The following is a 26,813-nucleotide window of genomic DNA, read 5'->3' on the forward strand; positions in this document are numbered from 1 at the left end:
TTTTTTAATGCATTCTCTTTCTCTAAAAGAAAAATTCAAAACTAAATAAATATAAATATGTTAAAATATAAGTGCCAACTGTCAGAGCACCTGTCCATCAAGGGGCCTTGTTTGGGAACACATTCAAACAGGCAATTTAACAAGAGAATGAGAATGCATATATAAAAAGTAGAAGTCAAGGAGTGAAAAAGCAAAAGAAAGGAAGAAAGAAATGAAGGAGTACAGAAGTCATTTGCAACTAACTGTATATAGTTAGTTGTACAGAATCTCCTGACTGTACCTAAGAATATGAAGCATCAGGCATTATATTGGCCCAAACACAGTACTAGCATGCAAATCAAGGAACAACATTAACTCTGCATACAGTGTCCTAAACCTTAAGACAGAGCAAATATGCATAAAATGGATGTTTCCTGCAAAAAAAAAAAAAAAAAAAAAAAAATTCATGGAAACCAAGGATGTACGAAACTAGGAAGAGTAGCCAAATAAAGTAAAACATGAATCAGAGGACAAAGTGACCATCGTTATGGATTTAGTACCGTCAATGGCTTTTTCAGCTCCCAGAAATACTGCCTAGGCAATAGGACATCTGAGATTAGGTGAAATATTTGTTAGTCAGGTACTCATGTATATAAGGAAGAAACTGAGACAGAATAGGAAGTCTGGCCAGGCCCAGGACCTCAAATCACCACTGGCAGGGGGACTGCACAGCACAGTGGTGAGCTGAGAAAGACTGGGTGAACTCTAGTAGGCTTAGGGGGAAGTGGGTGTGCCCTGAAGAAGATTAGATGAATTCCTAACATGCTTCTAAAGCCAATAATGTGACTCACAGGGAGTAAACAGTCACTTCATATCTGATGTCTTTTGGTTCACCCCTTTATTTCCATTCTTATCTTCTCCTGGAAGAATGTCACAAACACAGCTCAAGTCCTTATCTCCTCCAATGTTGAGAACCGGGTGTATAAGAACTGTTTCCACTGAAGCTACCAAAACATAGGTATTGCCCCTCGGACTGCCCATTTCAGTCCTCTAAAGGGGAAGGCAGAGTGAAAGCATCAGTCCACCCTACACCTATCTTCCCGGTGGTAAATGAAATTACGTTCAATGGAAGGTTCTCCCTTCTAGTTGCAAAGCCTTTTTTATGCAAATATCAGGACAAAGGAATTTCAAAGAAAAGGCTCAGGGTTCGCAATGAATGCTGGATAGCAATTCAGTGGAGCAGTAAGGCACAGGCTCTCCTGGATGGGCTCTCATTCAAATCCCGAATGAGCCACTGATGAGTAACCTTGTGCAAGTTACTCAAAATTCCATTTCTTCATCCTAAAAAAACAAACCCAAAAGAAAGCACTCTTATACACAAAGGAGAAAATGTGAAGAACGAAGGGTGCAGCAGACAGCAAGAAGACCAGGGCAAGACCAGACTCCGACAAAGATCAGAGGTCTTAAAAAACTGGCACCCTAAGTGACTGAGAGTCAGATACATCGACTGTGCTAATGGCAAGAGGTGGGAGGGTGAGAGATGGGATGATATGGATGGGAATGAGCTTCTTGGTAATAAAGACAGTCAGCAACAGAACGATCATTCAATAGCACTGAACTTCCCAGGAGTGAGAAGAGCTGCCAAAACCCTGATACGTATCCCAACCATAGCCCTTAGTGACGCTGATGCAGAAAATCTCTACGGTGTTTGCAGAAGTACAGTCACCCACAACGAGTGCTAGTGAGCCACAAAGAAGGCCCACCAACCAAGCTGAGGGGAAGCTTGGAAGGGACTTTTAATTTCCCTTTGGGGCAGTAGACGGTGATAAAATAAATCGGTCAGATCTCCTATCTCCTGCAATCTATACAGTGACAGTCAGATCGGTATAAGTAATTCCACACTAGGAAGGCAAAGCATGGTAGGCAGAACAATGGTTCAAATGTCTCTAATCCTAACCTTCCAGAACCATCAATAATGTTAAATTACATGGCAATGGAGAGGTAAGGACCCTTAGAGTGGAATTAAAGCTGTTAATCAGATGATCTCAAAATAGGGAGATTATCTTGGATTATCCGGTGGGCCAACATAAAGACAGCAGTCCTCAACTATGGAAGAGGGAAGGCAGAAGAATGTGCGGTGAGAGCCTCTGTAACATTCGACGCCTTTGAGGATGGAAAAAATGGGAGCCAAAGCAAGCAGGAAGTCTCCAGAAGATGCAAAAAGAGATCACACTTGCCTCAGAGCCCCAGAAAGGAAGGCAAGCCTGCCAACCCCTTAATTTTTAGCTCAGTGAGACCCATTTTGGACTGCTAATCTCCACAATTTTAAGATAAATCTGTGGTTTTTTTTCAGCCAGTAAGTTTGTGGTAATTTGTTACAGCTACAATAAGAAACTAATACACAAAGAAATAATTCTTGAAAGACTTTCATGGAAATGTTAATAGTAAACATTTAAAAAGAACTAATGTATTTAATTCCAATTTATCGAAAAAATTCAGATAAGAATTAGCTATGCCCTTAGATTTGGAAGATAACTGAAGTTTTACCACTAACTCCGTTTTTATTTTTATTTTATCTTTGCTTTTTAGGGCTACAGGCGTGGCATATGGAGGTTCCCAGGCTAGGGGTTGAATAGGAGCTGCAGCTGCCTGCCTATGCCACAGCCACAGCAACGCCAGATCCGAGCCACATCTGAGACCTATGCCACAGGTCACAGCAACGCCGGATCCTTAACCCACTGAGCAAGGCCAGGGATCAAACCCGCAACCTCATGGTTCCTAGTCAGATTCATTTCTGCTGCGCCACAACAGGAATGCCTATCACTAACTTTAGAGAAATGTTTTTTTTTCCCCTTAAGCATAAAATTACTAATTTTACTAACTGCAAACCAAATGTTCTGATGCTAATTAAGATAACCACAACATAAACCAGATGAAATTTCTAATACCTTAAATCCATCACATATTTAGATTTGAAAAAGGAAGGGCCTGTTGCCAAAAGGAATCCTAGGGTTGAATCTATTAAGTAAAAATTATAAAACATTAAAGTTTAAAAAGTTGACATTCCTGATGATTTGATACCTTTTACCACAGATAACTTTAGCTTTATATTTTAAAAGCTACTTCAAGGAATTTCCCGTCGTGGCTCAGTGTGTTAAGAACCTGATGTAGTGTCTGAGAGGATGTGGGTTTGATCCCTGGACTCAGTGGGTTACAGATCCACTATTACTTACAAGCTGCAACATAGGTCACAGATGTGGCTCGGATCCAGCACTGCTGTGGCTGTGCCATAGGCTGCAGCTGCAGCTCTGATTCAACCCCTAGCCCAGGAACTTGTGTATGCTGCAGGTGTGGCAGTAAAAAAGAAAAACTTTCAAAACATCTTTTACTCATAACAGAACTTTTTAACTTATATTTACTACAGGCAAATATTGAATATATGAATGTACTTCCAAAAGAATAAGAGTACAGACAACAGATCACATCTGCAACCTCTTCAGGTTCCAAATACAGGCAGGCCTTGTTTTATCGCACTTTGCTTTACGGTGCTTTTTTTTTTTTTTCTTTACAAATTGAAGGTCTGTCACAGCCCCGTGTCTAGCAAGTCTATTGGTGTCATTTTCCCAACAGCATTTGCTCCCTTTGACCCTTGGAGTCACGTTTTGGTAATTCTCGCAATATTTCACACTTTTTCATTATTATCGTATTTGTCCTGCTGATCTGTGATCTTTGATGTTACTATGACTCATTGAAAGCTCAGATGATGATTACAGCATGTCTTACCAATAATGCATTTTTTAATTAAGCTACGTACATTGTTTTTCGGACATAATGCTATTGCACGCTTAGCAAACTACCATACGTAGCATAAACATGATGTGCATGCATTAAGAAACCAACGACTTCCTGTGACTCGCTTGATGATGATGTTCACTTTACGGAGGTGGTCTAGAACTGAACCCACAGTATCTCCAAGGCACCTGTAGCTTTTGTGTGCCATCAATTAAATATTAAACAAAAAAAATGCAGAGGAAAACTGCTACGTAGATATACTTCTCTAGGTGAAGTTTTTCTTCCTTTTCTATAAAGTTACTTCTAATCTGAAGCTATGTTGCATTGAATAGAAATGTGGGCGTGTGCACATGGATGTATATGTGTGGGGGGGGTGGGGAGGGAGGGGGAGGATGTTTAGATGGGCTACAGTAGGAACAAATCATTTTCTACTCCAAGGAAAAATTAATAGAGGGGAAGTATCAGTAATGCAGTATCATTTGGGTCAGAATATTTTAAAAAACCCATCACTACATTCAGCTTTTTGATAATATACTCTTCCCGAAGCAAACATCATAAATGCTAATGGTCAAAAATCTGGCATCTATCACTGTATTATCTGCACAAAAGTGGACAAATATTTACAAATACTAGTCAGTTGGGTCTACGATCTCACAGGCCTTGCATTATCTAAACAACAGTTCAGGAGTTCCCATCCTGGCTCAGCGGAAATGAACCTGACTAGCATTCATGAGGATGCAGGTTGGGTCCTTGGCCCCGCTCAGTGGGTTAAGGATCCGGGATTGCCCTGAGCTGTGGTGTAGGTAGCAGATGTGGCTCGGATCCCGAGTTGCTGTGGCTCTGGCGTAGGCCGGCGGCTACAGCTCTGATTAGACCCCTAGCCTGGGAACCTCCATATGCCGCAGGAGCGGTCCTAGAAAAGACCAAAAAAAGAAAAAAAGAAAAATAGATCAGAAATATATCCAAGCACCATGACCTTATCAAATAGACTTATGCAACTGCGAAAAACAAACAAGAATAAGTAAGAACAACCAGACTGGGGCAGTTTCTTTTATCCAGCACCCAGTATTCTCAATAAACATCCACTTAGAAAGGGCAGTAATATGAAAAATAGTCATGTTTCCCATTTAGGAAACATTAATTTAAATTGGAACATGGTGCTCTTAAAAAGAAACAGTGACCTCTGACTTTAAAAAGAATGCCTCCTGAGGAAGGAACTATCATTCACAAAATGTTGAGAGTATAATAATCCAATAATGTGATCTGAGCGACATTCTTTTTTGTAATTTTCCACTTTTTGGTATGTGTGTCAGGCACTGGGTAAAAGGAAAAATCTTTTTAAAAAAATATATAAACAATAAAACCAAAGTATGTTTGGGGAAATACCACAAGCAGGCAAAGCAAATATTATTTGGGCTTTAAAAAAATATCACATATGTACATGGATAATGAAAGATGCTGATGTAGTACATTTTTTTAAATTTAAAGGAGCAAGTTTTATCGTTTGTGATACAGAGAATTGTTCAAGAAGTATAACTTTCATGAGTAAAGATGTCTAAAGAAACCTAAAGAAATTCATAGAGATTGTAACTAAATTTTTTTAATTCATATGCTTTATTTAGGCAAATGACTATTTTCGTTTTTTAAATCTTTTAAAAAATTAAAGGATGGTTGATTTGGCAAACTATGTATTAAATGTTCCAGTTTAACTTTTTCAACTAATCTAACTACTCTACAAAATAAGGATTCCTAACTTATGGGTAAATAAACTGAGTTTTTAAGAACTGAAGTAACTTGCTCATAATCCTAGAGCTTCTAAGTGATAAAGTCAGGACTAAAACTCTGATGCTTCCGTTTGGTCTTGCTGAACCAGAAAAACTAGTCTATATGCCACTTTTTCCCTGCTGGTTAACCATGACAAAGTAACTCCAGTTTTCTGTTTTGTTTTGTTTTTCCTTTTTGGCTGCCCCGCAGCATATGGAGTTTCAGATATCACACTGAGCCACAGCTGCTGCAATGGTGGATCCTTAACCTACTGTGCCAGGCAGGGGGATTGAACCTGTGTCCCAGCGCTCCAGAGACCCTGCCTTTCCCATTGGGCTACAGTAGCAACTCCAAGGTAACTCTAGTCTTTATCAAGAGAATTCATTAATGAATCTTATGGCATATACTTCCCAAAACAGACACTATACAACAAGTAGAAAAAATTTAGCAAGTGTGTGTAATACATTCCTAATTAAATAAAGAGCTATTATACAGGTAATGCCTCAACACAGACTATCCACAAATAGAGCAGAATAAATGAGTACAGCATCTCAGTGTGGTGGCGAAGAGGCACAGCTCCTAGTCACAACAGACTCGCCCCTTATTCACGCAGTATCTGCCTGGAATACTGGAGTAATAAGGGCGTATGTACCTGTAGTGGACTGAATGGTGGTCCCCAAAAAGATATGTCCATGTCCTGATATCCAGACCCTGTGAATGTGACCTCTTCGAAAAAGGGGTCTTTGCAGATGTAATGAAGTTAAAGATTTTGCCATGAGATCATCCTAGAATCCCTGAGTAGACCCTACAGCCAGTGACAAATCTCCTTATAAGAGACAGAGGAGGAGTTCTTGCCATGGTTCAGTGGGTTAAGAACCTGCCATAGTGTCCATGAGGATGCAGGTATTTGATCCCTGGCCTTGCTCAGTGGGTTAAGGATCCGGTGTTGCCATGAGCTGTGGCGTAAGTTACAGATGTGGCTCAGATGCCCCATTGCTATGGCTGTGGTGTAGGTGAGCAGCTGCAGCTCAGATTCTACCCCTAGCCTGAGAACTGCCATATGCCGCAGGTGTGGCCCTAAAGGAGGGGGCAGAGAGGGAAAGAGAGGAGGTTAGGGAGAGAGACATATGGAAAGGAGATCCAGTGACCGAGAAGGTGGGACTGGAGGAGTGCAGGCATCAGGAAGGCTGACAGTGATCTGAAGCTGGAAGAAGCAGGGAGGGTTCTCCCCTGGGGCTTCCAAAGGGACGGTACCCCTTCTGCCACTTTGATTTCAGACTTCCGGCCTCCAAAAATTGTGAGAGAATACATTTCTGTTGTTTTTAAGCCACCTCGTTTGTGGTAATCTGTTACATCAGTTACTATTAACTACAGTTACAGGAAACTATTAACTACAGTATGAAAAAAGAGGGTTGAAAAGATCTGATGAGACTGTATTCAAAGCAGCTTGATCTGTAAGTATTCAATAAATATCAGTGATGACTATTAGTGAATGAATATATATGACAGCCAGCCATTTGACAAGCAAATGTCTGTTTTTGACTTTTCCTAGGGCAGACAATGTCACCTATTTCTTTCCTCACTGTGAAATTCATTGCCAAAATGTACCAGATACCCCAGTAAATATATTTTTAAATTAGCGACTATAATCATTAAGCTTTAATGATGAGGCTTCGTTTGGAGAAAAATAATTTTGAAGTGATTTCTCATTTATTTCACTAACTTAGCCTAAAGCTAAAATTACCAGTAGGCTGGAAAAAGCGCCATTCACTGCCAATCTATTAAACAGATGAAATAAAAGGTTTGTGAGTTCACTGGGAATAGATGGAATTATAAAACTAGAGTGTATGGTTTAACAAAGAAAAGGAAAAATAATCCCTGCCCAACAGGTGAAATACTGCTTCAGTGTGTCACTACTGAAACATAATGACTTCTTTTCTTCTCACCCAAAGAGACACATCAGCCACTTAAGCAGACCATGAGATGTACTGACCTGGTAGGCCCCCAAACCTCCTCTCATCTAAGAGGTAAGAGTATCACTGAAACCTTCTCCACAGGCTACTAATGACTGGGAAATAAATGAGAAATAAATGTAAACCCTTCATAAATGCAAGTCCCCATTAAGGCCCAAACAGTAGCACTTCTGATTTGTGCTGGAGCAAAGAGGAGACTCTCGTTTTAAATTTCACCTCCTTAACTCCATTCACTTATCAAAATAATAGAGAAAAGTTGGTCTCTCCTCTGCCCAGGGCCCCTGTCACCCCTGAGACAGAAGGTGAATAATGGGAACTTGGAGAGGAGGACCCTGTTACGGCACAAGTTTTGTCCATTCACCGGTAAATGTGACCCAGTGAGTATCAAGTTAGGGCCAATCAAGCACAGACTCCAACTCTCAGGGCAGGCGCTGATCTGGACAGAGAGCAGGTGCAGCCCCCATTAGCCCCTCTCCTGGTGGGGTGGGGGGAGGGGAGGGGGAGGCAGGGGCGATGTGGATGGCAATTCTCTTCTCCCAATGGGCAGAGCAGCAGAGAGGAGAATGAATTACTTCACTCCGCAACTGGTGGGGGGCAAAGGAAGGGTCTGGGTACCTAATCAAGATCTAAAAATGGAGACATGAGAGCTACAGCTTTCTAGAAAGGGATATGACATGGGCGTCTGCTGCCCTCCCTGCAAAAAAGCCTGTTCTTGCCCATTGGTGGCTACAACTTAGTGTAATTCTATGTAACACCACCAACGGCTGCTCATTAGCCTCACTCATTTCTGTACATCTCTGAGCTCTCATTTCCTCATTTTTGACAAACGTATTCTTGGGAAACGTTCGCCCTCAGATGCAGTATTCAATTCCACAAATATTTTAGCCCACAGCATGGGGCGAGTCTACACAGAAAAGGTCAGGACATACTACGGTGGACAAGGGAGGCAAGGCCTCTGCCCTTAGGAACTTATAGTCCAGTAACAGACGTGGATGAGGTTTTACAGGAATGAGATTTTTTTTTCCCTTAAGGCCAAAATGTTGGGAAATTTGAAAAGGGTGTGTGTGAAAGGGGGGGGGGGTGTCGATTTTACAGACATAAACGTACACTTATGTAAAATAATTTTACATTTCATTATAATCATTAAAAGGCAATATCTCTCTGAGGGGCCCAGTTCTGATCTCTAAGGAAACTAGGGAGCTGCAGACCTCACCAGCCCAGAGAAATTTCTCTCAAATTGCTTGAGAAATGCAAAGGGATGAAGTCCACAGTTAAAGGAACATGGCTTTTCCAGAAGTTTGTATCATACGGTTGGCCTCTCTCACACTGACCTGAATTACAGGTTCTGCATGGATCTGACCTGTCATACACCTACACCCCTTGAAAAGGAGCTGTGCCTTTTTTTTTTTTTTCCCCTGTAACTGCACAGTAATTAAGGCAGCCTCTCATCAACTAAGAACCTGACAAATATTTGTTAAAGGAATTGAGTAAACAAGTATTACTAGTAGGAGGGATGAGAAAACCTAAACAGAAGGAACAGACCAGAGTTCTAAGTGGGAGGCAGCAGCAAGAGGAAAAGGCAGCAGGACCTGAATCGGCACAGCTGCTCACGAGAAAGTGACTCAACCCGTTCTGGAGCTTTCCGTGCTCTCACTGCTCTGCCCCGCCTCTGTCTGGCCTGGGCCTGGACGGGCTCCCGCCTCCACCTGCCAGGCTCTGACCGGTCTCCTCCCGTCCACGCAGCCCACGCAGCTGAACCCTGGGCTCTAATCCCACAGCTGACCGTGAGCAGAGTCCCCCTCCACGTCCTGATCTTTGACAGAAGCACAGCATCCGTGCCTCACAGCGTTGTTTTTTTTTTTTTAAGTTTTATTGAAGTATAATTGATACACCATGTTGTGATATTTCTGCTGTGCAACAAAATGATTCAGTTATACATGTACACACATCTATTCTGTTTCAGAGTCTTTTCCAACAGAGATGATCACAGAATATGGGGTACAGCTCCTCGTGCTAGACAACCTTAGGGGGTTCTTGAAAGGCTTAAACGAGTTGCATGCAAAGCATTTAAAAGAATGTATATGTATGTGTGACTGGGTCACTTTGCTGTACAGCAGAAATTGACAGAACACTGTAAACAAACTATAAGGGAAAAATAAAAATCATGTAAACCTAAAAAAAAAATAAAAGGATGCCTGACATACAGTGCCTGCTCAATAAATATTAACAACGATTTTTTAAACCTGGTATTATTGTATTGCCAAATAATTCTTCTGCAGTTGCCAATTTACTAACAACCAAAATTCAGAGGGTCACTGATGGCAGCTGGGACTCTTTTACGATAATCTGAACCCTCTCAGCCCTCTCAGCATCTCCTGCTCTTCCTGTTCTCCCAAAGACTACCTTTCAGCCAGAGTGAAGTACTGACAAGTTCTCAGAGCACAGTGTGCTGGCCTCTCTGCCCAGAATGCCCTCTTTCTTGCTCCTGTTGCCCCCCTGGCAAGCCCCTACTCTTTTTTTTGGTCTTTTTAGGGCCACAGCTGCAGCATATGATGGAGGTTCCCAGGCTAGGGTTCAAATCAGAGCTGTAGCTGCCAGCCTACATCACAGCCACATCGATGCAGGATCCGAGCCGCATCTGCGACCTACACCACAGCTCAAGGCAACACTGGATCCTTAACCCGCAGAGAGGGGCCAGGGATCGAACCCACATCCTCTTGGATACTAGTCGGGTTCGTTAACTGCTGAGCCACAGTGGGAACTCCAAGCCCCTAGTCTTTATTTAAGCTTTGACTCATGCATTATCTTATGGAACATCTTCTTTGCCTCCTTCTGACTCCTTCCTCTATGGTCCAGATGCTACTGGTACACACCCACCTTCTGACCACCCCACCTGTGTTATCAAAAGATCTACTTCTTCCCATTACGGGCTTCTTGAACTAAGAGATGCGTTCATTTCTCTACTTATTCCCTGATCCCGGCATAGTCACTGGCCATATATTTAATAGGCACTGAACACACTTTCAGAAGAAAGGGAGGGAGGCAAAGAGGGGGCTTTCTCTCTCATACATCGTGGCCCAGCAGCCTCAATCTTCTCCTCAATTTCCCCATTCTCTATAGAACTCTTTATCCAGCATTCAGTCAGCAGCCTACAGGACACACACAGTTTTCTATACTACAAAGGAACTGGGAATACAATGATGTATCATAGATATACATGTGTAAGTTAAAGAAAGTTCGGTTCCTCCTGTCACTCAGTCACATCTTGCTAAAGTTTTCAGTCTTTTTTTTTTTTGTCTTTTATCTTTTGTCTTTTTGTTGTTGTTGTTGCTATTTCTTGGGCCACTCCCGCGGCATATGGAGGTTCCCAGGCTAGGGGTTGAATTGGAGCTGCAGCCACCGGCCTACGCCAGAGCCACAGCAAAGCGGGATCCGAGCCGCGTCTGCAACCTACACCACAGCTCACGGCAACGCCGGATCATTAACCCACTGAGCAAGGGCAGGGACCGAACCCGCAATCTCATGGTTCCTAGTCGGATTCGTTAACCACTGCGCCACGACGGGAACTCCCTCACAGTCCTTTAACCTCTAGAATAGCTCATCTCATTTGATTCCTGGGGAAACTGAATTCTTTTTGTACTCACTCACAACCTGCCCTGTATATTAATGAGGGAAGCACTCTGAACTAGGATCTCCTCTGAGGTCCTAGCAAACCTTCTCAATGCCAAAAAAAAAAAAAAAAAAAAAAAAACCAAAAAACCAAAAAAACAAACAAAACAAAACAAAAAAGGCTGCCTTTTCAGAATTCCACACTTCTGGTGGCTGAACAGTCTCCTCGGCTCCTTTCTGACCTCGCCATTTATCCCACGTGTGTGTGTGTGTGTGTGTGTGTGTGTGTGTGTGTGTGTGTGTGTATCTGTTGGGGGGACTTGGGAGAGGTGGCCGTACTTCAGTATTTTTAAGGTCTCTGTCCACTGCAACTAACATCAACAGTTTTCTTATTTCTATAATTCAAATACATATATTTATTCAAGCTCCAGACGTGTACAGTTTGGGGAGGACATTCTGACAGAGTCAAGTGGAGGGAAGTTTAAGGCTCTAAAGAAAGGAATGCAGGAAGAGAAGCACCTTTAAGAAGTAGGAAGGGTTCCCTTGCAGCATAGCAGGCTAAGGATCTGGTGTTGTCACTGCAATGGCTGAGGTTACTGCTGTGGCACAGGTTTGACCCATGACCCAGGAACTTCCACATGCCAAGGGGGTGACCAAAAATAAATAAATAGATAAATTTAAAAATTAAATTAAAATTTTTAAACAAAGACAAGGTGAGAGAAAAGATGTCAGTTTCCTTAGCAGTTACGGTATTTCCTATAAACCAGTTATCATTAAATCTATCGTATTTCCTACACTCAGCTAAGACAGTGATGAGATACCTAAAAGAACACTGTAATTAGACCAGAAAACAGATGAAGAAAAGAGCAGAACAAGGTGACAGGCACATGGGGTGAGAAGGTACAGCTCATAGGCTGACCTAAGCTCCTCCCTTGCGGCACAGCTCCATACCAATGTCACTGCTGTCGCAGAGTGGTCCTTAGGTATTCTTAACACAGATCACAAAGAAATTCTCAAGTACAGAGACAGTGTAGGTGGACAAAGAGCTCCATAGGTTGACAGCCAGAGATGTTTCAATTTCTAAAATGCTATGAACTGGAGTTCCTGTTGTGGCTCAGCAGAAAAGAATCCGACTAGCATCCATGAGGACGCAGGTTTGATTCCAGGCCTTGCTCAGTGGATTAAGGATCCATTATTGCCGTGAGCTGTGGTATATGGCACAGACACAGCTCAGAACCTGCGTTGCTGTGGCTGTCATGTAGGCCGGCAGCTACAGCTCCGATTTGACCCCTAGCCTGGGACCCTCCATATGCCAAGGCTATGGCCCTAAAAAGACAAAAATTAAAATAAATTAAAATAAAATGCTATGAATCTACAAACTCTGTTCTCTATACTTGAACTTAGCCATGCATTTTTATTCAACTGAAAAATTGTTTCACAGATGAAGACATTAAAGCTGCTTTAGTTTATCCAGACAATGTATGCACTGCATCTGCCAAAGGAATGAGTTTCCTCCTAAAATTTGAGCTTCTACAAAAGCACATTTTTTCAAAAAGCATTGACTACTAGTATTTTCCATGGAGTTTGAAATTTACTGGAATATCAAACATCTCCATAATGCCTCTTTCTGTGCCTCGCATAGAACAAAGTTAATGGCAAAAATTCTTACTGTGGTATATTTGGAAAAGCACACTGAACTTTTAGACAGCAGGCTGTACAATAAACATATTTTTAAAGAGATCACGTGATGTTGTAGAAAAATCTTTACATTAGGAGGGAATCAGACCTGAGCATGACTTCAGGCTTACTTACAGGTTGTGTGACTCTGAAGTACTTACTTAACCTTTCTGTGAAGTGGAGTGATAATATCTGCCACAGTAACAGTATATGAAGTATATGAATTTCCTAGCTCAGTAACTGGTTGGACTAAGAATTTAAAATTCCACTTTCTAACTGCCCCACTAGCTTAGTCGGTAGAGCATAAGACTCTTAAAATGCGAGTTTCTTTAATATGCTTTACTTATTAAGTTCCTACTGTGTCCTAACAAGACTGAAACTGCATCCCTAACAACTTTTTTAATGTGTTTAAGTGTTTAGTATTTCATTTTGTTTTTCTAAAAAATTCTGGAGTTCCCGTCGTGGCGCAGTGGTTGACGAATCCGACTAGGAACCATGAGGTTGAGGGTTCGGTCCCTGCCCTTGCTCAGTGGGTTAACGATCCGGCGTTGCCGTGAGCTGTGGTGTAGGTTGCAGACGCGGCTCGGATCCCGCTTTGCTGTGGCTCTGGCGTAGGCCGGTGGCTACAGCTCCGATTCAACCTCTAGCCTGGGAACCTCCATATGCCGCGGGAGCGGCCCAAGAAACACCAACAACAACAACAAAAGACAAAAAAAGACAAAAAAATTTAAAAAAAAAATTAAAAAAAATAAAAAATTCTGTAGTACTTTATAAGCTTCACATACATGATTTCATACAATCCCATAAAAACCCTTTGTAAAACATCGCTTACTCCCAAATGGTCCCTCCCTCCTTTCTTTCTCCCACTGGTAACCATGAATTTGTTCTCCATATCTGTGAGTCTGCTGTTTCTTTGGTTTTTTTCAGCAACTGGTTGTATTTTTTTAGATTCCATATAAGTGATATCACACAGTACTTGTCTTTCTTGATCTGACTTGTTTCGTTTAGAATCATGCCCTCAACGCAGCTTTTTCATCCATTCATTTCTTCATGAACGCTTCAGTTGCTTCCGTATCTTGGCAACTGTAAATAATGCTGCCATGAACACTGGCATCCCTAGTAACTTCAACACTTTCTCCATCAGGTATCACAGGAGAAAAACTATTATCTAAAGTCCTTGGAAACATGAATACTGCAATAACCAACCTAAGCTTCTTTAAAGGGATAAATAAAAATGACCGCCTTTCTACATAACACCAAAACAACTTCAACTTTAATGTTATATAGCAATAAAAAAATACATGCAAAAAAAAAAAATCACAGCAAAGTTTCAATAAAGGAAGAATTCACTTTGATCCCTCCCTTAGAGAGAATTCTATACCTCGTGAAAGCGAATAGGCTTCTCACTGGAAAATGAAATCTACATGAACATTACAGAATCTATGAAATCTGGAAAAGAGACACTGTTGTAGATTTCGGTGTGCCAAAGAGATTAAAATCCCAATTTGAAAGAGGCAGTTCACTAGCTTATCTCCCAAATACAAAAACACCTTTCTTAGTTTTAAGAATAATTTGGTGACCAACATATCCTCAGGATAACAAAAACATTCTGGGCTAATAAATAATCCATTATTTCAAGGCACTGTCTATATAACAAAATTCCAGTAAAACAAAAGAATCTGGAAAGTCCCTCATACTCATTATAATAAGAGGAATTACACAGGAAAACAGTGCTATAAACTTCAGCCAAACCCGCCAAGATAAAGGCAGGCTCAATTGTAAGAGAGGTTGCTGCATTCAAGATTATCATCTATGGATTTTTATTGTGATGCAGAAATGAACTCTTGCTGTATTACACAAGAAATTAAAATTCACGGATACAAAAAAAAAAAAAAGATGAAGGAAAGACAATTTTTCATATGCTTTAAACTTCAGACTGGGCTTAACAGGGATCACAGCTGATAAAAGAAATTATTGGGACTAGTAAACTTAGACATCTATTTATAAAGCTGGTTTATTAGGAAAACACAGCCTTTGAAATATATGAAAGAAAAAGTAAGCTGCAAAGTTCAACAATATAAATACTCTGCTTCCTGTGCTTGGCACAGCTCATCACTCCCGTTTACTTTGCAGTTCATGTAAAGCCTACGCTATTTCAGCCTCTGAGACCTTAATAGCAACAACAGCCACTGGAAACAGTTGGGAATGACTTGCATTTCAACCCTTGCAAAGGCTCTCAGCGCTATGGACAGCAGTGTTTATTTGGAATTCCAAGGACACGGCTGCCATTCAACACAAAAGAATGCCCAGACTGTCACTCTATCTCACTGATAACTTCTTGGGGACTATTTCTATATTTATCAGGCAAAAGGAGCAAAATTTACCGTATTTCTTTGAAGTAGCAATCTGTACAACTCAAGGCAATAACTATTTATTGAGTGTCTTCAATGTCCAAGCCCCCAGTGATAGCCACTGGAGTGTGTAAAAATAGGACATTCTTTCTTTCCTTCAAAAGTTGGGTGTGATAGGTTACATCTTTCTCAGCTACATCTTTTTATAACAAGTAGATATTGTACGTGTCTCCTTTTAAATTCTGAAACCAAGCTTTTTTCTCAAAATGATAATGAAGGTAGATTTGATGGAATCCAATGTTGCAGAACCACGGTCTTTAATCTGTTAAGAAGCAGATGGGACCCGGGAAACTTCTCCTGTTTCTCTAGTCCTTTGACTCTCCTGCTGTTTTTGTCTAAGTTTCGCTTCCCACCCTTCGCTTTCCTCAGTAGGGCCTTCCCTGTCCCTCCACCTCCAGATGCTTAAAATGTTTTTGGCCACTGGTTCCCAATCTGTGAACCACACTTGAGGCAGCTGGAGGTGCCGGGCACACATTTCTAAGTTTTCACAAATGATTTATGAATTTGTCTGTGTACTAAACATTGTTTAAAGCCTGCTTAAATCACATATCAATTTGGATTTTTAAATAGGTGTAGTTTTTGGGGTTTTTTTGTTTTGTTTTGTTTTGTTTTTTTTTGCTTTTTAGGGCCACACCCATGGCACATGTAGATTCCCAGGCTAGAGATTGAATCAGAGCTGTAGCCGCCAGCCTACGCCACAGCCACAACCACAGCCACAGCCACATCAGATCTGAGCCATGTCTGTGACCTACACCACAGCTCACGGCAGTGCCGGATCCTTAACCCACTGAGTGAGGCCAGGGATTGAACCTATATCCTCATGGATGCTAGTCAGATTTTTCTCCACCAAGCCATGAGAGGAACTCCTAGATGTAGATTCTTGTACATTAAACGTAAAAAAAATCTTCTTCATTTAAAACTGCAATACAACATGTAGAAAATCAGCACTTACTTAAAATTACTATCGTAATGTGGTGGGGGCAGGGCTGTCCATGAAATATTTGACAGTAAAAAAAGTTCTTATTTAAAATTAGAAATTAGTGTTCCATACAGTGAGCTCCTTGAGGGCAGGTGTCAGGACTTCCTTTCTATTCCCAGGGACCAGCACAGCAAATGTTTGATTAGCATGTGCCAAACAAATGGATCTCAAACATTTCTGTTGAAGAGCTAGCCATTAGGCCTAGGAGCTGTGCCTCTCTGCACCATACCCAGAGGCTGCGCTAATTTATTCCATTCTATTCATAGTCTGTTTTGAGATCTATACAAATTGCCCTGAACAGGTGGTGAGAGATGAATGTGGGAGGTTCAGGAAAGGAATGAGTCTTTCTGATCTGGGTAAGGGGGTGGATGGAGGGCCTTCACCAAGTGCAGCATGAGATGCAAACTGGTGAGATCCTATGCAGAGCTCAATTTTGACCACGTTGAGTCTGAGTGTAACTCGGTTTCAGATATATGACAGGAGCAGAGGCCAGAATCCAGTGAGGAGGGCAGCACGGGGAGGCAAGAAGAGAACAGAGCTGGGGTCCAGCAGGCTGAAAACCTGAGCTGCCTCTAGCTCTTCCCTCTTTCCTCATATCCACACCTTTACTACGGCTTTTAGAACTACTGGTCACAAGTTCTCATTCCTCTTCATTTCTCCTGTTTTCCATTCCCAGCCTTCAAGTAGGGAGGTTACTGCAGTAATTCCCTGATAGTCTCCCTGCCTCTTGCATCTCTACCTTCTTCCAAGCAGTCATACTACATACCATCCTGAAAATATCACTTTTCCAATCAAAACTTTTAATATCTCAGTGTCTAAGAATCTGCAAAGCACTATTCAAATCTAACTTTTAGGAATTCCCATCATGACTCAGCTAGTATCCATTGGGACTTGGGTTCAATCCCCAGCCTCGCTCAGTGGGTTAGGGATCCAGTGTTGCCATAAGCAGTGGTATAGGTCACAGATGTGGCTTGGATCTAGAGTTGCTGTGGCTGTGGTGTAGACCGTAGACCGGCAGATGTAGCTTCAATTTGACCCTAGCCTGGGTACTTCCATATGCTGTGGGTGCAGCCCTAAAAAAAAAAAAAATGACCAAAAAAAAAAAAAAAATCTAACTTTTATTCTTATCTCCATTTCCATTTGGCCAGCATGCTCATCCCATCAGATGCCTGGGGACTGGCCACCTCCAACTTGAGACAGCGTCTCACCAAAGCCTAGCCCAAGATTCAGCACCTCTAAGAGGCCTTTCCATTTCAATAGGATCTTGCCCTCTTTGAACCTCTGTAGCACTTTCTATCTCTTCTTGTCTCACTAAATATTCCAATAAATAAATTCCTTAAAGGCAGAAATCATAAATCACTCTCTTTATATCTAAAACGTACGGCCACTGGTCATAAGGTAAATCTAGAGAAGACCAACCTTCAAAAAATTTGGATCATGAGCCTTCCCAGCTAAACTTAAGTAAGTAATGACAGTGTTGATGAAAAGTTACAAGAGAAAATTATTTCTAAAAGCACCATAAAAACACAGTCCAAAAATTAGCAATTTAACTTGACTTTAATGTTACTCAGGAAACTAAAGGGTATACACACATGAATTTGGATGGGAAAGTGACAAAAGGAAACTTTGTTTGTTTGTCTTCCTGGTTTAACCCACCCTAAAAGAGAATTACATCTGTCTTGTTCCTCTAAAGAGAACAAGAGGAATTAGAATAAACAAGACTAGGTGGTGTCCTGGTTTCTCTTTGCTGCGGTAAATTATTGGTTGAGACGGTTTTTGCACCAAAGCAGTCGTTAGCTGGCACGCAGCATAATGGCTGTATCCCCGACACGCTTTTAAAAAAGCTGTAATTACAACTGTGTGATCAAAAACCACTCACTTGACTAAACAATCCTTTCTTCTAACACCTGCATCATCGTCTTTCTGGCTTTCGAAGATAACGACCTACCAGACTGTCCTCTCATTTCTTCCCTCGCTGTCTCTGGTCACACCTGTTTTGTTGCTAAGAAACAAAATAAGTATGATCTCCTACAAGTAACTTTACAATGGATACTATAGCAAAACTAACTTATATTGAAGAGAGAAGTAGGAAGAAAGGAGAGAAAACTTATCTTTATTTGAGGTTCTCTACATTTTCATTTCATCGAATCTTTATAATAAAGACCTAGAAGGCCGTTATTACTATGCCCATTTACAAAGGGTTAACTGAAACTCATCTGCATAACTTGCCTAAGGTCACACAGCTAGGAAGTGGTAGCGTTTACCTAAATTCAAAGCCAGTTTTGTTAGCATTTCCCTTCTCTATATCTCTGTTTCATGACCTTTAAAAATGCTGCATATATAGGAGTTCCCATTGTAGTGCAGCGGAAACTGAATCCGAATAGTATCCCTGAGGATGTGGGTTCAATCCCTGGCCTCACTCAGTGGGTTAAGGATCTTGCATTGCCATGAGCTGTGTGTAGGTTGCAGACACAGCTTGGATCCCATGTTGCTGTGGCTGTGGTGTAGGCCGGCAGCTGAAGCTCCAATTCAACCCCTAGTCTGGGAACTTCCATATTATCGAGGGTATGGCCCTAAAAAGGAAAAAAGAAAAAATTCTGCACCTATAAAATAGTCTACGTATTCAAATTTTACAATAAAGCTTTAAAATTATATAGGTCTTTAAGCATATTATTTCCTAGGATTACTTTTTTCAACAGACTACAACTGAAATATCTATTCCCTCAGAGAAATAAATAAGACTTTAATGTTAAAAAATAACCGCACACTTTCAAGATGCAAAGGTCAGGGAGGAATTTCAAAATGCAAAATATGCCCTGATGAACCCATATTTACCAAATTGCTATTGTCAAATTGCTACAGACTATCAAAAGAGATGCACTAAGTTGAGCCTCTGAGTTCATTTTCAACAATCTTTATCCCTACTGAAGAAAAATACAAGATAATTACTTCTCTTCTATGTCTATTGATGGATTTGTTGGACAGTTACAGTATCTTTTCTAGTCAGTGTCATAATGAGCAAAAAGTCTTAAAAACATATTTTCAAAATTCCTGAGTTACTTGTAGGATACACACACAGAAGCCTGCTGATGATAAAATCTTCAAACTTTATATAGAAATAAATTAGCAAACATAGGCAACAGCCTTATAAACCTGGGAGGGAAAAATAAAAGGTGCTATTCTGATGAAGGACAGGCAACCATATATACGAGTCAGTATCCAAATGAATGCTCCTACTGAGTGGCCCACCAACCTACTTCGCCTCCTGTTTCTCTTTTACTTTTATTCTAATATGTAGTGTCTATGAAGCAGGTAGAAAATAATTTAGACATAATTTTATTACAGAAGAGTGACAGGTGAGAGTGAAAATGAAAGGAGACCCTGTTGCTTACAAGCAAAAGTCAAATTACTGATTTCCTATGCCCTACTGAATGACTCTCCTGTCTTATCAAATTTTATTAGGAGACTATAGTCATTAAGTCCCCTGCTACAGCCAAGAAAGTGGGGAGGGCACAGTCTTTGAATTCACCTGGATTGGTTAGGCAAGTCACAGAAACTCCTGAAACCATAAATTGACCATCTGAAAAATGGGTATGTTAACTCCTTCCTTGGTACACTGATAGGATTCAATGACATAAGCAAAAAGATTTGCACAAAAGAGTTGTCAGTGCCTGCTTATTCTCTTCCCCTTTCCTAAGCAGCAATTTTAATTTTATTGATAAGGGAGAGGGAGGATTAATCAGATAGGCCTTCTGAAAAAATAATCCTCCAAACGAAGAATTAAAAAATGAAACTAGGAGTTCCCGTCAGGGCTCAACGGTAACAAACCCCACTAGTATCCATGAGGATGAGAGCTGGATCCCTGGCCTCGCTCAGTGGATTAAGGACCCGGTGTTGCAGTGAGCTGTGGTGTAGGTTGCAGACGCAGCTCAGCTCGGATCCCTGGCTGCTGTGGCTGTGGCTGACAGGCAGCTATAGCTCTGATTTGACCCCAAGCCTGGGAACTTCCATATGCACAGGTCCAATCCTAAAAAGACAGGAAAAAAAAAAAAAAAAAAAGAAAGAAAGAAAGAAAAGAAAAAAAAAGAAACTAAAACCAACACAAACAATCAAAAAAATCAAACAGTAAAACCTAACTTCAGAAAAGATATTCAAAAAGCATGTGAAACACCAAGGGGTTGGGGGGGAAGAAACCTGAGATGGAATAATGTACAACTCCAATTAAAAGAAAAGATAATAGAAATATATAAAGGTCTTTTTTTTTGCGGGGGAGGGGTGGGCGGTGGCGGCAACAACCATGGCACATGGAAGTTCCCAGGCTAGGGACTGAATCTGAGCCACAGCTGCAGCAACACCAGATCCTTAACCCACTGCACCACAGCAGGAACTCCTACTAAACTAGATGTCTTTTAATTCACATGAATGGAAATAGCCCAATTAGAGAACTGAAAACCTGTGTTAAAAAAAAAAAATACTTTCTGGGAGTTCCAGTCATGACCATGAGGATGCGGGTTTGACCCCTGGCCTCACTCAGTGGGTTAAGCTGGCATTGCTGTGGCTGTGGTGTAGGCCGGCAGCTGAAGCTCCAATTCGACCTCTAGCCTGGGAACCTCCATATGCCGTGGGTGTGGCCCTTAAAAAAAAAAAAAAATACTTTCTAACGTCTTGCCTATATGCTACTAGTAAGAGAAAGAGTAGAGTGGACCCATTCAAATGAGCAGTATTCGGATGTTAAGAGATTCATTAAAAGTAAACAAAAGATGGCTAATAGCTTCGGTCTGGTACAATAGCTACTTCTTCTTTCGTAACCCAACGTGCCTATTAAATTATTCCAATCTGTCATTCAGTTGCAGTAGTTACTGGACCTGCGACAACTCTTCTGTTGTTTGCAGGATGAGGAAGAAAGGGGAGACAGGGAGGAGGGCATCCATATTTTTCAAAATTCAATCCCTCTAGAGCTTTCACTTCCAAACATAACAAGTTATACACTAAATGAAGTCTAAGGAACCAAAATAAATAAATAAGTAAACCCACAGACAATGCCACCACCAATAATGCAAAAAAAAAGGAAGATTAGTAAAGTTATATATATTCCCTGTGATTCTGAGAGGATTCATTCAAAAAATATAAAATAAGGACAAGTGTATTAAGTATTTTTTAATGTCTAAGTGCTGTCTGAATATCCCTCTGACCTACCTTTCACCTTAAAGCCAGCAGAGCAGTACAAGTGACTTTGCTAACCTGGCCTGGTTTAAGATAAGTCCAATGAAGAAAGTCCAGCTTCCTGATTCTCTCAGCCAAAACAAGCAAACTTAAGTTAGTTGGCTCTAATAAAAAGCTCTAGGAAACATGCATTTACAGCTGAAAAACCAGAATAAGAAACAATTTAAGGGCACTTATTTTTTTGTCTTTTTAGGGCCACATCCACGGCATATGAAGGTTACCAGGTTAGGGGTCAAATTGGAGCTACAGCCACAGCCACAGCAACACAGGATCCGAGCTGCATATGCAACCTACACCACAGCTCACGGCAATGACTGATCCCTAACCCACTGAGCAAGGCCAAGGATCGAACCCGCAACCTCGTGGTTACCAGTTGGATTTGTTTCTGCTGTGCCACAACGGGAACTCCCAAGGGACCTTAGAAATCACTCATGACTTCATTTTATAGTCAAGAAAATTAAGGCCCACGAGTTTAGGGATTTACCCCAGATCATACAGTAAGTTAGTAGCAAGTTTATCCGTTATGCAAGAGAATTACTGAACTAAAACGAAATAGTTAAAAATCTTATTCACAGACTCAAGTCATATAGTTAATAGAATTATTGGACGTCAAAGCTTTAGAAAGTGGGTTTCTTCTTTTATGAGCTGAAATAATGTAATTTTAAAAGTGATCCACTTTGACATGGATCAAAAGCATAGACAAAAAGCATTTCATATTTTAAAATAAGCACACTGCTATTTGCCTAATTCTCCCAAGAGGAAAAATAATTTCAAATAGAATTTTTCATTGTTCAGTAGTAGCACACATATTTAGTGCTAGTTTCCAGGGAAAACATGTTTTCCAGTCCTCTCCAAGGATAAAAGACAAATCAAAGTGAAATTGCCCACACCTCTATATTCATTAGATATCCAAGATATCCTGAGTCGAGTTTTATTTTTTTAGGATATCAATGAGAGAGAGTATGTTTGCTTCATTACATGCCCCCAAATTAGACTGGATAGAAAAACCAGTTATAAAATAATATTACTCAAGCAAGTATCTTTATCTTACTTTTCCTTATCTAAATCTTATTTTAGGATACTGAGGTTGGACTGAAAGAAGAAATCAATTACATATATATTCACACACCCAAATATCTATATCCGTACTTTTTTAATGAAGATATATAACAATAATACTAAATTTAAAAAATGCACAAAACAAAATTGCTGGTTACCTCTCATTTCAAAAACAAAGATGGGTTTTCCCTATTACAGAATCAATCCCCTGGGGATTCTTGGGTGGAGCAGAGCAGAAGCAGCAGTCATCTGGTATCTCTACCACACCAGCAGGAAAAAGGCACTGCCATCAAGACTGGGGAGAGGCTTGCTCTGCTCCTCCTTCTGGCCCCTCTGCCCAATAATAAAGTCATTTCTCACCCAAATCCAGCTGCAGATCTGGCCAAGCAGCTAGAACTCTCCAAGGCTTTCTCAGCACATTGTATAGGCCTAGGAAGACTTAAACTCAATTACCATAATTACATATCCATTACATGATCCACATGTCCTGCAAGTTCTGTCCCATCTCTACCCTCTTCTCCTGCCTCTCTGACCTCACTTCTTATCCTTCTGCCTGTATTCAATCTGCTCGTGGCGCACTGCTCTCCTGACGGGACCACTGCACCAGCTCTGCCCTCTGCCTGGGACACTCATGACCCAGGCAGCCAATAACCTCCTCATAGAGGCTTTCCCGCCCACTCTATGGTAAGTTGCAACTGCCTATCCCTGCATTCCCTATGCCCCTCACATGCTTTATTTTTCTCCAGGACACTTATCACCATGTGATATACCATACATTTTTATTTACTTGTTTATTGTCAGTCTCTGCTCACTAAAAAGTCAGCACCATGAGGACAGGAATTTTGTCTGTTTTGCTCACTACTAGGTCTTCAACATCTACAACAGTCCCTGGCCCACAGTCATAGCTCAAAAAATATTTTGTGGAATAAATGATGCCAAGTTTAAGAAATAATGCTTGTGCCCATCAACTATTTATTAGACACTGAAAACACCAAACTACACAAAATGTCAAATACAAAGAGTACAAGGAGTTTCCAATGTGGCCCAGTGGAAATGAATCCAACTAGTATCCATGAGGACGCAGGATTGATGCCTGGCCTTGCTCAGTGGGTTGGGAATCCGACCTTGTGGTGAGCTGTGGTCTAGCCTGAGAGCTTCCATATGTCGTGGGTACAGCCCTCAAGAGAACTGAGATACATGAAGTAATTAATTACCTAGACAATATCAGGTATGACAAATAGCAAATCAGGTTCATTCGGATATGGCTCAGAATCTGCCTTGACACTCTTGGTTAGAACTTGGGTGTAATTACATGCTGAGATGAATGGTATAAACTTGTGCCAAGAGCTTAGAGGGGGAAAAAATGAGCTGTGACAGTAAGACTATGGGTAGATGATGAGGTCCCGTGCTGGGTCTGTGGGAGTGGAGGTCTGTGCTGGCAGTGAAGAGGGAGGTAGCAAATTTCATCAGGGGACGAACAGGCATGCGAGGGACAGTGGGAACTCATCTGGGGAGGACCATCTGTGTGGGCCTGCGTCACAGAGAGCCTGATCCTCTCAGTGGAAGACTTCAGTCTAGATGGACGCCCACAGCACCTGCTACAGTAGGATTCTGGGCCCAAGTCCTCTCCCGGGTCAGGCGGATGCTAGGCACCCCCTAAAACCACATCCCTGCTCAGCTCAGTTTCTTCTTCCCAACCCTGCTTCCCTCACCCCCTTGTTGGTAACATTTGACAGAACTCTCTGGAGGGATCCCTCGTCCATGAATCCCACCTCAGGTTCTGCTTCTGGCCTAACTGCACTAAGACAAGTCTGTCAAGGAAAGGACCCGATATTCATCAAGAAAACTACATGTTTATGAAGAAAAGGGGTGCACAATGAAGGACTACTGTAGGTCATTCGGGCTGGAAGGAGAATGCCAAGCAGTCTGGTGAGCGAGAGGCGGGATAAAAAGGGTAAAGCGACTGGAGGCCAATTAAGGACAGTGTTGTTCAAACTTAGAAATGAGTAGAAGATGGAGGAGTTCCCGTCCTGGCGCAGTGGTTAACGAATCCGACTAGGAACCATGAGGTTGCGGGTTCGGTCCCTGCCCTTGCTCAGTGGGTTAACGATCCGGCGTTGCCGTGAGCTGTGGTGTAGGTTGCAGACATGGCTCGGATCCCGCGTTGCTGTGGCTCTGGCGTAGGCCAGTAGCTACAGCTCCGATTCAACCCCTAGCCTGGGAACCTCCATATGCCGCGGGAGCAGCCCAAGAAATAGCAACAACAACAACAACAAAAAAAAAGACAAAAAGACAAAAAAAAAAAAAAAAAAAAGAAATGAGTAGAAGAAAAATATTTGCTTTGATATGAGAAAGAGAGAAAACGTATGAAGAAAATGGCCTTGGTAATAAAGAGGAATCGAAGATAATGCTTCAAAGCTTCATTTTTTCCATAAAAGGCAAAAAGTATTTCTTCGGTAGCACTGTCTGTGCTATAGCACGAATTCTCTTAAAAGCAAATCTCTTTCAGGCCGGAAGCACTTAACACAAGAAGTATTAAAAAACTTGAATAGAATAACAATGAATAACAACAGAACTAAAGTTCTCTCTCATATTTTGGGTCTTGGAATATCCACATTCAGAAATATGAAGATAAGGTTTAAGTCGTATCTCCAAATGTTTCTGACAAATTGGTTTGTTAGATTTTGGATTTAAGTAGCTAAAAGGAACCTTTATTAGTTAGTGGATTACTTAAATTGGAAATGCATCCAAACAAGTTTAACATCTGGTTTTCATCGACTCTTATAGAAGCCAGGAATGTTTTCAATAGAAAATAAGATACTGAGTTCTAGGTTGAGACAGGGAGTAGAGTGCAGAAACAAGTAGGTTACTATGAAAGAAGTAATACACAGCGCCCAGGAAAAAACAGCTTACACCCTACATAAACTGTTATTTTAGAATTTGAGAAGCAGCCCAATATCATCTGTATTTGTTTTGTTTTGTTGATACCTCAGACAAATTAAGCTTCTTGACTTCTTGGTTTCCTTTCAAAATTCATACCTAGCAAAAATGCCTATCAATAAAAAAATGACTGCTTTCATTTAAGTAGTACTAATTTTTGTGTTACATGTCTCAATATATAGCACAGAGTGCTACTGAAATAGAGCTTTTCAGTAAGGTTATTTTTTTCTCATTGATTACTTTTCTATGCATTAAAAAGTATATCTAATAGCTTTCAAAATTTAAGTACAAATGACCTTTGATTTAACAGTCCCACTGAAAGGAATTTCATACACATACACACACAAATTCCCCCAAAAGAGAACCGGCCCGGAAGTCATGATACATCAAAATCAATCTATAAGTCTAAGTTCACAAAAACTCTTCCTATTTAGGTTTAAGGCAAAACTGATACTCCTTCAGACAAATACATATAATTTACTCAATACAAAACCTTTAAATACTCCCAAGAGAGACTCCAAGAACAAAAGGGTTTATGGCTAAAAATGTTAGGAAGGAACTGCGTAAGTTATTCCTCTCTTAAAGATTTATAATATACACAATAATTTATGGGAGACTATGAGATGTTTGGGGGGGAATGATGTTCTCCAAATTTTACTGCACAGAGAATACTTTTGTAATTATTAAAGGCAAGACTTGGAGTTCCTGTCGTGAAGCAGCGGAAACAAATCCGACTAGGAACCATGAGGTTGCGGGTTCGATCCCTGGCCTTGCTCAGTGGGTTAAGGATCCAGTGTGTTGCCATGAGCTGTGGTGTAGGTCACAGACTTGGCTCAGCCGCATGGCTGTGGTTCTGGCGTAGGATGGTGGCTGCAGCTCTGATTAGACCCCTAGCCTGGGAACCTTCATATGCCACGGGTGCAAACCTAAAAGGACAAAAGAAAAAAAAAAAAAAAAAAAAAAGCAAGATTTGTTTAAAACCACCTGGTAAACGATAGCCACCTTCTTATAAACCTGTGGGTTCAGAGCCATCTTTCAATGATCCTTCTTCTACTCCCTCTTTCTCCTCCCTTCCCCTCAACCCAAGCTACTACAGTGGGTCTAACTTTATATTTCATAAGAATCACAGAAAATTTAGTAAGATACAATTTTTGGTCCTTTCAGAGAGTTTGATTCTTATCAGTACTTTTTCTTTGTGTGTGTTTTATTTTTTGAGGGGGTGGGGGGAGTCTGCGCCTGAGGCATATGGAAGTTCCAGGGCAGGGACCAAACCCGTGCCACAGCAGCAACCTGAGCTGCATTCTTAACCCACTGAGCTACCAGAGAATGCCTTTTTTTTTTTTTGCTTTTGTTTAGGCCCGCACTTGTGGCGTATGGAAGTCCCCAGGCCAGGCGCTGAACTGGAGC

General features: G+C 41.2%; 1 protein-coding gene and 1 long non-coding RNA gene across 31 annotated transcripts in view; one reads left to right on the forward strand and one right to left on the reverse strand.

The window, feature by feature from the left end:
- Positions 1–26,813, reverse strand: part of PDLIM5 (PDZ and LIM domain 5) — a 216,586-nt gene that overhangs the window by 119,301 nt on the left and 70,472 nt on the right. The window lies entirely within an intron of this gene.
- Positions 8,907–20,817, forward strand: LOC146401054 (uncharacterized). The gene is made up of 2 exons (XR_014813381.1): positions 8,907–10,095; positions 18,701–20,817. It is a non-coding gene; the product is annotated as an uncharacterized LOC146401054 (long non-coding RNA).

The sequence above is a fragment of the Sus scrofa genome, chromosome 8 (genome assembly GCF_054392235.1).
Source record: "Sus scrofa isolate SSC_HxYL_T2T_F1_AM1 chromosome 8, Sscrofa_HxYL_maternal_Yorkshire_Landrace_v2.0, whole genome shotgun sequence".
NCBI classification, from domain to species: Eukaryota; Metazoa; Chordata; class Mammalia; order Artiodactyla; family Suidae; genus Sus; species Sus scrofa.